This window comes from Triticum dicoccoides, chromosome 4A, assembly GCF_002162155.2.
Source record: "Triticum dicoccoides isolate Atlit2015 ecotype Zavitan chromosome 4A, WEW_v2.0, whole genome shotgun sequence".
Classification (NCBI taxonomy): domain Eukaryota; kingdom Viridiplantae; phylum Streptophyta; class Magnoliopsida; order Poales; family Poaceae; genus Triticum; species Triticum dicoccoides.
Window position 1 is genome coordinate 667,404,272 of NC_041386.1, and position 14,349 is coordinate 667,418,620.

Here is a 14,349-nt window from a genome sequence, read left to right on the forward strand (position 1 = left end):
ACCAACGGCCATCGAGCGAAGGTCGGCGATGAAGGCAAAGATGACGTCCCGGTCCTGAGGGCGGCTAAGCGGCCGCCAGAGCTGCAAGTAACCAGACAGTTTGAAGAGAGCGTCAGTAGCCCGTCGAAGAGGAATGTGCTGGATCACAAGTCTATTGCGGACCATCCAGAGGGTCCACGCGAGAGCCCCAATCAAGCCACCTAATGTGGTGAGAAGGCAATGGGGCAGCCTGGAGTTCGGCGAATAGGTCGGGGAAGTTGGTGTGGCACGAGTTGCCACCGACCACCTCTCTAAAGCAGCTCACAAATTGAGCGGACACACAAGAGAAGAAGATGTGATTTGAGTCTTCGGGGACACAGCGGGCAAAGGCCAGACCCAGGGTGATTTCGCTTGCGGGCCTCCACCCCAGACGGGGTCCGTCCACGGAACCATTGCCACATGAAGATCCGGATCTTCTGGGGCAGGCGGATGCACCAAATCACCGTGAGGGGGGAGGGGCGATGGAAGGGGCAATGGCCTGGTAGAGGGACTTGGTGGAGAATTGGCCTAACGGCTCAAGATGCCACCTAACCTGGTCCGGGCACTAGTAGAAAAAGGTTCTAATGTGCAGCTCATTAGTCCCGGTTTGTATTTGAGCTGGCACTAATGTGACCATTAGTGCCGGTTCCAACGGCTAGGCGGGTGGCCTCATTAGTACCGGTTCGTAGTGAACCTTTAGTACCGGTTCGTGCCACGAACCCGTACTAAAGAGGTGGTGACCTTTAGTACGGGTTGGTGGCTCCAACCGGTACTAAAGACCCCCCCCCCCTAGTACGGGTTCGTGCCACCAACCCGTACTAAAGGGGTGAGCTGCCACCCGCAGTGCACAATGTTTAGTCCCACCTCGCTAGTTGAGAGGAGTTCGCACTGGTTTAGTCCCACCTCTCTAATCAGGCCTTTGTGGGCCTATTGCAAGTCTTCTGCCCTGTGGGCCCTACCGGGTCGTATGGGCCTGCATCCTGGCCCAACTAGAGGTTGGGTTTCTAGTCATATGTAGGTCGTGTCGGCCCAGTAGGTGGGTTGTTTTTGTTTTATTTCAAAAAAAAATTAAAATCCTTTAGACCACGGCGCGCCTCGTGCCACATGGTGGTGCTTTAGTGCCGGTTCGTGCTGAACCGGGACTAAAGGGGGTCCTTTAGTCCCCACACTTTAGTGTCGGTTGCAGCAACCGGCACTAAAGGCCCCTACAAACCGGTAATATAGCTCCATTTTCTACTAGTGGGGCCCACGTCCACAACTGGCTTGTGGAGAAAAACACAATCAAGTAACTCACGCCAGCCGGCTGTCTCCGGGGGACCGGACGGCCTCTGGAAAGCGAGGCGCTCTAAGTCAATAAGGGCCCTCTCTACTAAAATGGATGGGTCGACGGCAATGGATAAGAGGGCGGGGAAGCGAGCTGCGAAGGGGGCGTCGCTAGCCCATCGGTCAAACCAGAACAGAGGCGCAGCCCCAGATCCAACTGGGATGGAAGTCACAATGCGGGGGACTAGGAGTAGTTGGACAACCGACTGCCAGAACTGGGAACCGCCAGATCTCTGACAGAAGGCAAGGGGTTGTCCACGCACGTACTTGTTCCGAATGATGTCTAACCAGAGGCCGCCATGCGCTTGCGAAATGCGCCAGAGCCAGCGGGATAGAGGGCAAGGTTCATGCACTTAGAGCACATGATACTGAGTCCTCCTTGTTCCTGAGGCTTGCAAATGTTAGGCCAGCTAACCATGTGGTATTTTTGCTTATTATTATCGCCTGCCCAGTAGAACCCAGACTAGACTTTGGCGATCTCATGGTGCAGAGTCTCGTGAAGGTTGTAGAAGCTCATGAGGAACAAGAGGAGGCTGGAGAGGGAAGAGTTAATGAGGATCGTCCGGGCCGCCTTCGATAGCCACCTACCCTGCCAGGGCTCAATGCGCGTTTGCAGCTTGGCCACGGTCGGGCGCAAGTCCGCGCCGGTAAGCCTAGAGTCACTAATGGGCGTCCCCAAGTAGGTCGTGGGGAAGGGGCCCAGGCGGCAGTTCAGTTGGTTGGCAATGCTCCAGCAATCCTCCGGAGAGTAGCACATCACTATCACGTCGCTCTTGTCGAAGTTGATCTTGAGGCCAGACATTTGTTGGAAGCAAAGGAGGAGGAACTTAAGTTTAGAGATGTCCGTCTTCGAGCCTTCGACCATGATGATGGTGTCATCGGTGTACTGGAGAAGGGAGATCCCGGCGCCGCTGGCCAGGTGGGGGGTGATCCCACGAATATGACTCGCAACCTTAGCCTTGTCTAGGATGGCGGCCAGCGCATCCACCACCATGTTGAACAGGAATGGGGAGAAGTGGTCGCCTTGTCTAACCCCACTGAGAGTGGGGAAGTAAGGGCTGATCTCCCCATTGATGTTCATGGCAGTGCGACCGCTGGACACCATCTGCATCACCCGGGTGATCCAACGGTCGTCGAAGCCCTTCCGGAGCAGAACTTCCTGAAGGAAGGGCCAACTAATAGTATTGTACGCCTTATGGAAGTCGATCTTTAGGAAGACCGCCTTGAGGTGTTTAGTCTGGACCTCATGGAGGACTTCATGGAGGACTAACACCCCATCCAGAATATACCGTCCTTGAATGAAGGCGGTCTGGTTGGGGTGGGTAATGTGGTCGGCGAGCAGGGTTACCCTATTGGCGTACCCTTTAGCCAGAATCCGGAAGATCACGTTGATAACCGTGATCGGCCGGAACTGACGGATGTCGGACACCCCAGCTACTTTGGGAATGAGCGAAATGACCCCGTAGTTGAGGCGTCCAAGGTTGATGGGCCCCATGTAGAACTCGTCGAAGATGGCCATGATCTCAGGCTTAATCACATTCCAGAAGGACTGGAAGAATTTAACCGGAAGACCATCCGGGCCAGGGCCCGAGGTAGGGTTCATGCCTCTCATGGCAGCCCAGACCTTGCCCTTGGAGAAGGGGGCCGTGAGCGCCGCGTTCTCCTCTGCGGAGACTAACTAGTTGTCGGTCCAACAATCTAGGGCCAGAGATAGTCTGCCGCAAGGAAGTTAATATCCGAAAATCGTGTTAAAATTTCAGCGCAATCGGAGTTACGGATCTCCGGATATTTAAGAAACGGTTTTCGGCGAGAAAACAAGAACGTGAAACAGAAGACAACACACACACACACACACACACACACACACAGAGAGAGAGAGAGAGAGAGAGAGAGAGAGAGAGATCCAATCTCGGAGGGCCTCTCGCCCCTCCGGGTACCATGGAGGCCAAGGTCCATAGGGGAAAACCTCCTCTCATCTAGGGGGGAGGCCAAGCAAGAAGAAGAAGGAGGGGGCTCTCTCCCCCTCTCTCCCGGTGGCGCTGGAGCACCGCCGGGGCAACCATCATAACGACAATCTACACCAACAACATCGCCACCGTCAACACCAACTCTCTCCCCCTCTATGCAGCGGTATAACAGCTCTTCTCCCCGCTGTAATCTCTACTTAAACATGATCCTTAATGCTACATATTATTATCTAATGATGCATTTCCATCCTATGATATTTGAGTAGATTCGTTTTGTCCTATGGGTTGATCGATGATCGTGATTGGTTTGAGTTGTATGTTTTATTTTGGTGCTGTCCTATGGTGCCCTCCGTGTCACGCAAGTGCGTGAGATTACCGATGTAGGGTGTTGCAATACGTTCATAATTCTCTTATAGTGGGTGGTGAGAGTGACTTAAGTTTATACTCGAGTAAGGGGGTTGTTGCGTATGGGAGTAAAGATGACTTGATACTTAATGCTATGGTTGGGTTTTACCTTAATGATCTTTGATAGCTCCGGATGCTTGCTAGAGTTCCAATCATAAGTACATATGATACAAGTATGGAAAGTTTCGGGGGGATAGACCCCGGGTACCTTCACCAACACTTAAAGAGATTTCAAGACATCGTGGCAGGCGATCCCCTCAGGCCGACTGGTTAAGCGGCTAGCTACCAGAGCCGGCCGGTGCCACGTAACCGGCCTCTAGAAGAGGTGCACTCCTATGGATCCGGTTGGTAACAATGCTTATAGAGGAACCTGTTGGTAACAATGCTTATAGAGGAAACTTTAATTATAGACCGTTTCCTAGTAATTCCTCTAATAATTATGGAAATTCCTACAATAATTCTTATGGTAATTTTAATAAGATGCCCTCTGATTTTGAAAATAGTGTGAAAGAATTTATGGTCTCTCAAAAGAATATTAATGCCTTGCTTGGAGAAAAAATTGCTTAAGGTTGATGATTTGGCTAGGAATGTTGATAGACTTTCGTTTGATGTTGATTCTTTGAAACTTGGATATACTCCTCCTAAGCATGATATCAATGAGTCTCTCAAAGCTATGATAATTTCCATTGATGAGTGCAAAGAAAGAACCGCTAGATTGCGTACTAAGAAAGATTGCTTTGTTAAAGCGTGTTCTTCTAATTTCCATGAAAATAATGATGAAGATCTAAAAGTTATAGATGTGTCCCCTATTAAATCCTTGTTTTGCAATATGAATCTTAATAATGATGGGACTGGAGATGAGTCAACTTTAGTTAAAAGGCGTCCCAATGATTCAGAGTTTTTAGATCTTAATGCTAAATTTGGTAAAAGTGGGATTGGAGAGGTCAAGACTTTAAATAGCATTGAACCCACTATCTTGGATTTCAAGGAATTACTTATGATAATTGTTCTTTAGTTGATTGTATTTCCTTGTTGCAATCCGTATTGAATTCTCCTCATGCTTATAGTCAAAATAAAGCATTTACCAAACATATTGTTGATGCGTTGATGCAATCTTATGATGAAAAACTTAATTTGGAAGTTTCTATACCTAGAAAACTTAATGATGAGTGGGAACCTACTATAAAGATTAAAATTAAAGATTATGAGTGTTTTGCTTTGTGTGATTTTGGTGCTAGTGTTTCCACAATTCCGGAAACTTTATGTGATATTCTAGGTTTCCATGAACTTGATGATTGCTCTTTAAATTTGCACCTTGCGGATTCCACCATTAAAACGCCTATGGGAAGGATAAATGATGTTCTTATTATTGCAAACAGGAACTATGTGCCCGTAGATTTTATCGTTCTTGACATTGATTGCAATCTTTCATGTCCTATTATTCTTGGTAGACCTTTCCTTAGAACGATTGGTGCGATTATTGATATGAAGGAAGGGAATATTAGATTCCAATTTCCATTAAGGAAAGGCATGTAGCACTTTCCAAGAAAGAAAGTCAAATTACCTTATGAATCTATCATGCGAGCTACTTATGAATCAAGTGCTAAAGATGGCACTAGTTAGATCTATCCTCGCTTTTATGCCTAGCTTGGGGCGTTAAACAATAGCGCTAGTTGGGAGGCAACCCAATTTTATTTTAGTTTCTTTGTTTTTGCTCCTGTTTAGTAATAAATCTTGCATATACTCTCTGGTTAGATGTGTTTTCTTGTTTTAATTAGTGTTTGTGCCAAGTAGAACCTATAGGATAACCTATGGTATGAGTTAATTTGATTCTGCTGAAAAACAGAAACTTTGCGCTCAGGAGAAAACATTCAATAAATCACAGAAACGTGCTTTTGCGTTGATTATTTTTTCTGTAGATCAATAGACAAATTTCCTAGGATGTCAGATTTTGGTAGGATTTTTGGAGTTCCAGAAGTATTCGAAAGTTACAGATTGCTACAGACTGTTCTGTTTTTGACAGATTCTGTTTTTCGTGTGTTGTTTGCTTATTTTGATGCATCTATGGCTAGTATGTAGGGGTATGAACCATAGAGAAGTTGGAATACAGTAGGTTTAACACCAATATAAATAAAGAATGAGTTCATTACAGTACCTTATGTGGTGGTTTTCCTTTCTTGCACTAACGGAGCTTATGATATTTCCTGTTGAGTTTTGTGTTGTGAAGTTTTTAAGTTTTGGGTAAAGATTTGATGGATTATGGAATAAAGGGTGGCAAAAGCCTAAGCTTGGGGATGCCCATGGCACCCCAAGGCAATATCCAAGGAAAACCAAAAGCCTAAGCTTGGGGATGCCCCGGAAGGCATCCCCTCTTTCGTCTTCGTCTATCGGTAACTTTACTTGGAGCTATATTTTATTCGCCACATGATATGTGTTTTGCTTGGAGCGTCGTGTATGATATTATTCTTTGCTTTTTAGTTTACCACAATCATCCTTGCTGTACACACCTATTGGGAGAGAAATACTTGATTTGAATACTCTATGTGCTTCACTTATATCTTTTGAGCTAGATAATTTTTGCTCTAGTACTTCACTTATATCTTTTAGAGCACGGTGGTGGCTTAATTTTGTAGAAATTGTTAGTCTCTCATGCTTCACTTATATTATTTTGGGAGTCTTTTAGAACAGCATGGTATTTTCTATGGTTATAAAATTGGTCCTAGAATGGTGGGCATCCATGTTGGGTATAATAAACACTATCATAGGAAGTGAATTGAATACTATGATCAATTTGATGCTTAATAATTGTTTTGAGATATGAAGGTGGTAATATTAGAGTCATGCTAGTTGATGTAATTGTGAATTTAAGAAATACTTGTGTTGAGGTTTGCAAATCCCGTAGGATGCACGTATGGTAACCGTTGTGTGACAAATTTGAAGCATGACGTGTTATTTGATTGTCAACCTTATGAGTGGCAGTCGGGGATGAGCGATGGTCTTTTCCTACCAATCTATCCCCCTAGGAGCATGCGCATAGTGCTTGGTTTTTGATGACTTGTAGATTTTTGCAATAAGTATGTGAGTTCTTTATGACTAATGTTGAGTCCATGGATTATACGCACTCTTACCTTACCATCATTGCTAGCCTCTTCGGTACCGTGCATTGCCCTTTCTCACCTTGAGAGTTGGTGCAAACTTCGCCGGTGCATCCAAACCCCGTGATATGATACGCTCTATCACACATAAACCTCCTTACATCTTCCTCAAAACAGCCACCATACCTACCTATTATGGCATTTCCATAGCCATTCCAAGATATGTTGCCATGCAACTTTCCACCGTTTCGTTCATCATGACACACATCATCATTGTCATATTGCATTGCATGATCATGTAGTTGACATCGTATTTGTGGCAAATCCACCATGCATAATTTTTCATACATGTCACTCTTGATTCATTGTCCATCCCGGTACACCGCCGGAGGCATTCATATAGAGTCATACTTTGTTCTAGTATCGAGTTGTAATTCATGAGTTGTAAATAAATAGAAGTGTGACGATCATCATTATTAGAGCATTGTCCCTCATAAAAAAAGGCCAAAAAAGGAAAGGCCAAAGAAAAAAAGAAAGGCCAAATAAAAAAGGCCCGAAAAAAGAGAAAGAAAAAAGGAAAAAATAAAGGGGACAATGTTACTATCTTTTTCCACACTTGTGCTTCAAAGTGGCACCATATAGAGAGTCTCATTTGTTGTCTCTTTCATATACTAGTGGGAATTTTTCATTATAGAACTTGGCTTGTATATTCCAACGATGGGCTTCCTCAAAATGCCCTAGGTCTTCATGAGCAAGCAAGTCGGATGCACACCCACTTAGTTTCTTTTGTTGAGCTTTCATACATTTATAGCTCTAGTGCATCCGTTGCATGTCAATCCCTGCTCCTCGCATTGACATTAATTGATGGGCATCTCCATAGCCCGTTGATTAGCCTCGTCGATGTGAGACTTTCTCCCTTTTTGTCTTCTCCACATAACCCCTATCATTATATTCTATTCCACCCATAGTGCTCTATCCATGGCTCACGCTCATGTATTGCGTGAAGGTTGAAAAAAGTTTGAGATTACTAAAGTATTAAACAATTGCTTGGCTCGTCATCGGGGTTGTGCATGATGAGAGCATTCTTGTGTAACGAAAATGAAACATGACCAAACTATATGATTGTTTAGGGATGAACTTTCCTTTGCCATGTTATTTTGAGAAGACATGATTGCTTAGTTAGTATGCTTGAAGTATTATTATTCTTTCTATCAATATGAACTTTTATTTTGAATCATTTGGGTCTGAACATTCATGCCACAATAAACAGAAATACATTGAGAAATATGCTAGGTAGCATTCCACATCAAAAATTCTGTTTTTATCATTTACCTACTCGAGGACGAGCAGGAATTAAGCTTGGGGTTGCTTGATACGTCTCCAATGTATCTATAATTTTTTATTGTTCCATGCTATTATATTACCCATTTTGGATGTTTATGGGCTTTACTTTACACGTTTATATCATTTTTGGGACTAACCTACTAACCGGAGGTGTCGGTGTACTAGAATAGGGGTACCCTAGTACCCCGAACTTGTGCACGGGCGGTTGCAGCACCCCGCGGCAAGGCTTGCCGGGCGAACGCCAAGACCCTCCAAGGTTCCCTTGGAGCTATCCAAGAACAAAGTATATAAGCTAAGGAGACAAGACCCCGGCAAGAGGAGCTTGCCGGGAAGGCCAATCATGGCGCACCAAGGAACTTTCCGCGATGCGCCACGCGCTCCGACAAGGCGACTCGGTCCCGACAAGAGGAGCTTGTCGGGAAGACTGACCAAGGTACTTCGAAGCCCGGTGAGCGACAAGCCTCCGGGCCCGACAAGATAGCAGCAGCGGCAAGGCGCTTGCCGCGGCAGGCGGCCCCTCTGCGCCCACGCTCCAGCGCATCCACTAACGTGTCGCTCTGGGGGCCTCTCCGGGCGCGCGTGGCGGGAGGCTGTGCAGCCAGCTGTGCGCAGTGGCATGCGAAGCTGACAAGATCGCCATCGTGGCGAACGGTGGCGCCCCTAACGGTCCTTTTCTGCACTGTTCGGGCGACTCAGACGGGCATTTAATGCCCTTGTCCCCTGCCGTCAGAGTTAGGTAGGGTGCACTGTACAAGCAACTGTATCACCTACCTCGCTTTTTATGTTTTTACCCTCCTCTGCGTTGCCACCTGTCGGTGACCCCTTTAGCGTATAAAAGGAGGCACATGCGCAACGTAGAGGGGGTTAGAGGGTTCGAAGGTTCGATCACTTCGACTCATTTGTAAACCAGAAAGACACCACGCTCTCTGGAGAGCAAGAACACAAGATAATACAACCAGACAAGCAGCAGTAGGAGTGTTATCTCTCCGGAGAGCTCCGAAGCTGGGTAAACCGCTCGTGTGCTTCGCCTCGATCTGCTCTTCGTGCGACCTCCGCCCCCCGCCGAACCGAAAGGGGCCCGGTCCGCCGGCCCCATAGGTGTTCGTGGGTCAGTTTCCCCCGACATCTTTGGCGCGCCAGGTAGGGGGGCGTTGAGATTGTGTGAACCTGATCCGGTGTTCACACGAGCTAGATCTTCGTTCCCTTCATCAACATGCCACCGAAGAAGAAGACTTCGGCGGCAGCCGCTCCGTCCACGTCGTTTCCGCCACCGTTGGAGCAAACGGGTGGTGGAGTGGACGCCGACGGAAGAACAGCCGTCAATGAGGGTGCTCACAGTGCTGCCAAGTCCAAGGACGAGGCAGCACAGACCTCGGCGTCCGTACGCGCACCGCGCCCGTCTCAGGAGGCGCGGGACCAACAGCATCATGGTGTTCGCAGTGCCATACGTCCGCTGGGCCAAGATCAAGCTGGTGGATCTCGGGATGTTCAAGACCAGCATGCACGCCGGCAGGCTGGCACGAGCGGGGCACGATCGCCTGGACGGGATACTGCTCCTTCTAACATAGTTAGAAGTTCGAGCACGTCCCGCTCCTCGCGCCGTCCACCACTGCCACCCACCACTCCAGCAGAAGCTTTGGCGCGAGCTCAACTTCTCCTAGATTACCCTCCGACGTCAGACAAGATCGACGAATGGAGGGCTACCATTCAGAGTCTCATCGGCTACGCCAACGGCGACACTCCACGGCGGCCGAGCGCGTCGCCGCCGCGGCAGGGTTGCCAGGCGCGAGCCGGTGGCGACGAAACGGGTGGAGGTGCAACTACCATGCAATCACCGCCCCGAAGGCCAAGATCGCCGACTCGCCGGATCCACCCACTACTAGGAAAAGGGCTATAGATGGAAATGACACTAATGGCGCACCAGACTTGTGGTGCGCCATTAGTATATACTAATGGCGCACCACCTTCTGATGCGCCATTAGTGTTGAAACTACTAATGGCGCACCCTGCCGACGGTGCACCATTAGTACCAAATTTTGTTTGAACTAGTGCGCCTGTCCAAACATACTAATGGCGCATCCACTGGTGGTGCGCCATTACTAGTTGTAACTAGTAATGGCGCACCAACCAGAAGGTGCGCCACTAATGTTATTTTTTTATTATTGTTTTTATTCCTTTTTTTGCAAAAGTACTAATGGCGCACCACCAGGGGGTGCGCCATTAGTAACCTGGATTACTAATGGCGCATTTGCTGCTGGTGCGCCATTAGTAAGTGGGCAGCAACAAGATATTTTGGACAGCCTCTCCTCCCACACTCACTTTCTCCCCACTTCATTCTCTCCACCGCCTCCTCCTTGTCTCAGGTGCCTCCTCTTTTTCACCTCATTTCCACCATAGATTCATTCAAATTAAGTGGTTAAGTTACCTTGTTTTGCTAGGTAAGTAAGGGAGGAAGCTATATTTATGTTGTTCTCCCTACAACAATGTGCACATGCACTTTTTATGGCCTAGCTAGATCTATGTATGTTCGTGGTGTTGCATATGTTTGTGGTGTTGCATATGTGTTTGTGTTTGGAGGTGTACCGGTATTTGAAATGCGATAGTTGCCAATATTTTGCCGGAATGTTGATTCATTTCTGTTTCGGCGAGAATTTTGGCATTAAGCATTCTTTTTGGTCCTATTTTTAGGGAAAGTCATGCCAAATTTTTTCTTGGTTCTAAAATATCGTTTTGCTCTATCCCGCAGGCGACCATGGTCCGCACGATGACCGAAGGCATCGTGAATAGGTTTTTGAGGTCCGCGAAGGCCGAGATGCTTCAAAAGAACGAGACGGAGATAAGATGTCCGTGTCGAAGATGCAAGCTGAATAGCCTTATTGCGGACCCGGATTCCGGGCAGGTGCGGGACCACCTGCTCTTGCGTGGTTTCATGGATGGCTATAGGTGGCAAGGTGATGAAGATGACTACGAAGTCGTCCATGGGGGCCGGGCAAGAAATGAGGAAGGGCAGCAAGACAACCACCGCGGCTGGGGGGGGCGAGAAGATGAAGAATCCCCAGGAGATGATCACGACGGTGATGCTATACACAGTCATCATGTAGAAGATGCAGGACATGATGATGATGCCGGCGGAGCAGACGACGCTGGACCATCGATGGGCTGGGTGCAGGACCCTCATATTCAAGAGCTGCTTCTCAAGCAGACGGATAATGCAAGAGCTGCCGCCCGAGAGAAAGCCAAGATGGATCAACTTGAGTTAGACGCGGTTACTCCATTGTATGAAGGATGCAGGCCCGAGGATACCCGCCTGAAAGTAACGCTCATGGCTCTGGAGATGAAGGTAAAACACAAAATGACCGACGCATGCTTCGACGAGAACATGTCATTCTGGCACGAACGTCTTCCCAAGGAGAACAAGTGCCCGACCAGTTTAGAGGAGGCGAAGAAAATCGTGTGTCCTCTGGATTTACCGCACGTGAAATACCATGTGTGCATGAACAATTGCATCATTTATCGGGATGAGCACGCGGAGTCTACCATATGTCCGGTGTGCGGTGTCACTCGATACAAGAAGAGGAAGAAAGCTCCTCGAAAAGTGGTGTGGTACTTTTCGATCACTCCTCGTCTGCAGTGGTATTTCGCTGACCCTAAGGTAGCAAAGCTCCTGCGTTGGCACGCGGATAGGGAGGAGAAGAAGCGAGAAGATGACGCAAATGATCCGGAGATAGATAAAAAAGACAAGATGCTGAGTCACCCTAAGGATGCGAGCCAGTGGCAAGCGTTGAACTTCGAATACCCAGAATTTGGGAACGATCCAAGGAACATCATGCTGGGCGCGAGCACTGATGGAGTCAATCCGTTTGGCAGCCAGAGAAGCACACATAGCACCTGGCCTGTGTTCGTGTGGATGTACAACCTTCCCCCCTGGTTGTGCATGAAGAGGAAGTACATTCACATGAGTATGCTAATTGAAGGGCCGAAACAACCAGGGAACGACATCAATCTGTAACTGGGGCTGCTGAAAGAGGAGATTGACACGCTGTGGAAAACGCCAGCCAATACGTGGGACGCCGCAGAGAAAGAATATTTCCCTATGAGAGCCGCACTGCTCACGACGGTGCACGACTATCTCGGTTACGGATATCTTGCGGGGCAGGTAGTCCACGGATTTTCTGGATGCGTAAGGTGCATGGATGACACAACGTATCGCCAGCTAGATAGAGATCCCGGGTCTTTGAAAACCGTGTTCATGGGACATCGAAGGTGGCTTCGCGACGATGACCCGTGGAGGAAACGCAAGGATCTGTTCGATGGTGAAACCGAACCCCGAAAACGCCCGTGTACGAGGAGCGGCGAGGAAATAGACAAGCTGTTGAAAAATTGGAAAGACTGCCCACTGCCGGGAAAGAAGCAAAAGGCGCCAGAGCCGCTGCTGAAGGTATGGAAAACGAGGTCTGTTTTCTAGGACTTGCCGTACTGGAAGATCCACCGTGTGCCTCACAGCCTTGATGTCATGCATATCACGAAGAACGTGTGCGAGAGTCTGCTTGGTACCCTGCTCAACATGCCAGAGAGGACCAAAGATGGGCCGAAAGCAAGGGCAGACTTGAAATCAATGGGCATCAGGCAGGAGCTTCACGCTATATATGATGATGATGATGATGATGATGATGATGATGATGATGATGATGATGATGATGATGATGAGGCGAAGCAGGACACAGAAAGTCGTCGCAAAGGCAAAAAGGCCAAGAAGACCGGAAATGACTACCCTCCCGCGTGCTTCACTCTAAGTCAGGAGGAGATCGAGCAGTTTTTCACCTGCCTCCTAGGAGTAAAACTTCCTTACGGTTACGCGGGGAAGATAAGTAGATACCTAGACCCAGCGAAGCAGAAGTTTAGCGGGATGAAGTCTCACGACTGTCACGTGCTGATGACGCAGATACTTCTAGTTGCAATCCGTGTGATTATGGACGCACACGTCCGTGAAACGCTATTTGGCCTATGCAACTTCTTCGACGTCATCTCTCGGAAGTCGATTGGCGTGAGGCAACTCAGAAGGCTACAGGAAGAGATCGTGGTGATACTATGCGAGCTTGAGATGTACTTCCCGCCCGCATTCTTCGACGTTATGGTGCATCTGCTGGTCCATATAGTGGAGGATATCATCCAACTCGGGCCGACGTTCCTGCACAGCATGATGCCGTTCGAAAGGATGAATGGTGTCATCAAAGGATACGTTCGCAACATGTCACGTCCAGAGGGAAGCATAGCCAGGGGCTTTCTGACCGAAGAGTGCATCTCCTACTGCATGAATTATCTAGGCATCGAGAACCCCGTTGGTCTGCCCGTCAACAGGCACCTCGGCAGGCTCGCTGGATGGGGTCACCGTGAGGGTCGCCGCGAAATGCATGTCGACTTCGAGGGTCGACTCGCCGACTTTGAAAGAGCAAACCTAGTCGCGCTACAACACATAGACGTGGTCGATCCTTGGGTGGTAGAGCACAAAACCTTTATTAAGAAGACGTACAATGACCGAGGCCAATAGAGGACGGACGGAGATATACTCAAAGAGCACAACTCATGTTTCACGCGTTGGTTCAAGCAGAAGCTTCTGTCGTACCCTTTACATGAGGATTCTTCCGCGGAAGAACAACTCATATTCGCCTTGTCACAGGGCGCCGAGCACAACCTGATGACCTATGAGGCATACGATATCAACGGCTACACATTCTACACCGAGGCCAAGGACATGAAGAGAGATGGTTATCAGAACTCCGGGGTAACGATGGAATCCTACACCGGTAACGACAAGGACAGATACTACGGAAGGATCGAGGAGATCTGGGAGCTGAGCTACGCTGGAGAGAAGGTCCCGATGTTCCGTGTCAGATGGGCCAAGAACGTCATAAAAGAAGACCGGTATTTCACCACCATGGTTATACCCGAAGCCAAATCCAAGACCGCGGGCGCAAACGTCACCGCGAAAAATGAGCCATGGGTACTGGCTTCCCAAGTGGACCAATGCTTCTTCATTACCGACCCGCCAAAGCCCAGTCGTGTTGTCGTGAGGAGAGGCAAAAGGAAGATCATCGGAATGGATGGAGTAGCCAATGAGCAAGACTTCGACAAGTACGGCGACCCGAGGATCGAACATGACGACGATGATGAAGTAGCAGCATACACCACAAGAAGAA